The sequence below is a fragment of the Notothenia coriiceps genome, unplaced genomic scaffold, assembly GCF_000735185.1.
Source record: "Notothenia coriiceps isolate Sejong01 unplaced genomic scaffold, NC01 NC01_scaffold00030483, whole genome shotgun sequence".
NCBI lineage: Eukaryota > Metazoa > Chordata > Actinopteri > Perciformes > Nototheniidae > Notothenia > Notothenia coriiceps.
Genome location: NW_011363184.1, coordinates 126,934 through 130,634, shown reverse-complemented (window position 1 = coordinate 130,634; position 3,701 = coordinate 126,934). Strand labels below are relative to the sequence as shown.

Here is a 3,701-nt window from a genome sequence, read left to right as displayed (position 1 = left end):
GGGGGGGGGGGAGGCTACACACAGGGACTCCTCACGATCGCTCTGAAGGAGTCCTGAGCAGCCTCTATTGTTACAGCAGCATTATAACCAAAAGCATCAGATTCAGCCCTGATACTTTGTTACAATAACTGTATTACAATTACAATAATTTACCGAAAATGATGACTATGTTAGAATACAAAATAATTGTTCAATAGTGTGGGTATGTATGGGTAAAGGGTATGTCACATCACAATATAATTAAAAGATATAGCCAGCCCACTTAAATTAGGGATGGACTATTGAAATATTAGTTTCTTGGGTTTATTTTAAGATTCCGACATTCGTGTTTTGTTTTTCCTTTATGGATTTTTTTTTAATTGAATAACACTTAATACAAATAACATGACTATAAAATAACATGATCCTTATTTTGCTGCACTACGTCGCCCATAACAGACAAGAATTTAATAAATCGTAGAAATGTCTGCCTACAGCCAAAATACATGGAGCACAGTGTGTTAGTACCTGCTCCTCAGACTCTGAGTAGTGTGTGCCAGGTACACTGTGTGCTTAACCAAGGGATGGAGCAGATGGTTATGAAGGGTTTAGAAGTGTTGGCAACATTTACTGATACTGGAATAAATGACTGGATGTTTTTACTACAAGATCATGGATACACATTGATTTGGGTTTTTTTGTGAATCGTAAAAATCACCAATGAGGTTGCTCTGCTACGACACTATGCTATTGATACGATTTTTTTTTTTTTTACTTAGCTCTATAAAGTTTTAACCTGTTGAATAGCAGTACAAATAATGATTATCAGTGCGATGCAGTGTAAGATTTGAAAATTCGCTACCAAAGCCCCAGAAACCGAAAAAGGTTACTCAGGGCAACCCTTCCTAAAATAGCAATTATAATTATTTAATGAAAAAAAAAAACGCTGGATTTATTCCGTGCATTATCGAGCGCTCCAGTACAGGCAGCTGAAGCATTGAGTAAAGTAGTATGAGTGCGAGACCTCTTAACCTGAACATATAAATATACACCATCATTTTAAAATGTCAAACAGCCAGTAAGGGCCAAAGCAAGTAGCAAGTCCAAATGCCCTAGTCTCACAATACAAATGTCAGTCAGTGCATGAATAACATATAGTTACAGAATGTGACTCAGTTACTAATGATATTTACAACTACATAACTATTATCATCAGTGATCTGAGATTCAGAAAAATGGTCTTAGGTTAGAGGCTCACGAACTCTATAAAAACACACACCAATAAAAGACGCCCTTAAATGACATTAAAATACAAACAATGAGATAAATAAATAAGTAGGAGCCGGTATGAAAATCTGCGTTAAAAAAAGCAGAGAGTCTATTTGTCCTCATGCTGACAACCACAGCGAGGAATTATGCAACACAAGCTTATCTGGATCATTCCTGAACGGCGATATATAGGTTACTTTACGCAGACTCCAATTAATGTAGCCCAGCCAAATGAACAGGAAATGTAGGCCATGATGACTTACATTAGCAGCACTCAGCATTCACCAACAGGCTCATTGAAGCACAGATGAGAGTCTCCTTTGCATCAATGTGCCATATGGTTAATATTTGATCATCAATATTTCAATTTGGGGCAATCCCCTCTTGCTGGTTATTCTGTCACTGGAGAGATGACTCAAGCACAAACAATAAGTCTATAAAACACTAGCGCAGAGTGATTAGTCTGGTTAGAACGCAGCTGTCGGCTGAAATTGAATCGTCAAAAGTACACAGCTTTGAAAGGCTGGCTTGAAGGCTGTTTGTTCAAAATCCATTTCTACCTGGGAACAACTGTGTGCTGAACAATGCCTTTCTATCCATTTACGAGTGAAATTACCTCCACTGCTGTTGCTTTAATGAAGCTAACAAAAGAAATGGTGGAAATCCAAGTTATATAATGTTCATTCCGAACATTTTCGTTAATGTTATAGCTGCTTAGAACTCATAGACTCGTTAAAAACAGCCATTTAGAAATGTTTGTGTTTTCCTGTGCTAGAGTAAGAGGGCTTCGTTTGAAGGGAACAATAAAGCTCCAACAGTTGGTGTGCCGGGGTGGCAGGTTTACCTCCAGAAGGAGCTCTGTGAGAGCCCAGTGGGAGCCAGAGCGATGCGGAGCTAACCTCCAGCTCCGACTTGGCCCACATCGCTTCTGCAGTCTGTTCCCAAAGGCCACATTTGACTCGATAACCTATTCAATCCACTATGTCCAAAATAATGTTCCCAACCAAAATATACCCTGACAAGTGACTTATATGTGACGTTAAGATGATGTGACAAACTGTTTGTATCATCTGCTTGGTAAGGAGAGTCTGAGCATTTAGGCCCCGACAGGAACAAATAAAAAAGTACGCTATTTTCGGCTCACATTGACAAGACATAATATCTGCTTCAAGTAAAAAGAGTAAAATCATCTGACATGCGTGACAGATGACAGATTCAGACAGTAATCTCCACTGGATAACAGCAGAGGCCTTGTAATTCTGAGAAGCAGATCATTTAGCACTCTCCTCAGAGCACCGTGTATCTAGTGATTTATATTTAGGGCTGATTTCTGTGCATCCTATTGAACTATGTGAATAACGTGTGTGAATAGGGTAAACCAACTGCAAAACGGCAATCATTCGCTCCCAGCCAACATGCAGACAGCTCATTAGTCACAAACGTGAGGACACACTTCAGTGCTTCACAGGTTTCCCTCTGGGAGGCTGCATTAGCTGCTACTGTGCAGTTGTTTACTATGATGAGGCTAAACTTGATAGCATAATAATGCTGATTATAATTGCTTCTGGAGCAAGACTTACATTTGCCGATACACTTCAAAAAGGGCATTGTGTAAATATTAAATTTTTGAGCTTTAAATAATATAGTATTCATTAAAGAAAATCCAAGTAGGACTTTCACTTTGAAAGTCAGTTGCTGCAGTTATTTTTCTTGATTGCATAGAGCAGGGGTGGGGAACCTCTGGCCTCCGGGCCGTACACGGACCGCGAGACCATTTGGTACGGCCCTCGATGTAATTTATAAACACACGCAAAAAAGAAAAAAATTAAAGAAATCTAGACCGCAAAAAAATTAAACAAGCGAGTGCCTGTTTTTCCTGGCCAAGGTAAGGGTCCTTGAACACAACACGTCTGACAGGAGTGTAGTTCTAACGGAGAGCACCAGAACGCGGCTCCGGGCCGGGACTTCACAAATTGCAGTACCCATAAGGAGCTGTACACATGCCGCAGTTTCTGCGTGGCTGTGTCTTTAGTTGAAAGCCCAGTGGCGATCTGTTCATCTGTGATACTGATCATACAGTCAATAACGTTGTTGTTATTAGCATCTGGTTAGCTAGCTATGCTAACGAATATAAGAAGCTTTTTCTCCAACCAGTGAGGTAAAGGCACATCTTTATATGATCATTATAGTTATAAAAAAATAAGAGAATAAAGTATACAGGTATAAAATACTATATGACAGTAACAAAAAGCTTAAGAATACAGTTTAAAAGGGGAGTGATTTGTAAAATATCCATAAAGAAAAATAAAATCTGTTTACAGTTCTGTTCCATATGGGTGTTGAGAGATCTATCCATAGATCTCCTAATGTTGCTCTCAAAGTGCACCAGATTGATGCTTTTAACTTCAACATTAAAAAGAAAATCCTAGAGGAGGTTAGGTCCCCCCCCCCCC

At 39.3% G+C, this 3,701-nt stretch overlaps 1 protein-coding gene across 3 annotated transcripts in view; it reads right to left on the bottom strand.

Moving 5' to 3' along the window:
• The window catches only part of cabin1 (calcineurin binding protein 1), a 40,074-nt gene that overhangs the window by 18,865 nt on the left and 17,508 nt on the right, over positions 1-3,701 (bottom strand). The gene's annotated exons all lie outside the window — the stretch shown is intronic.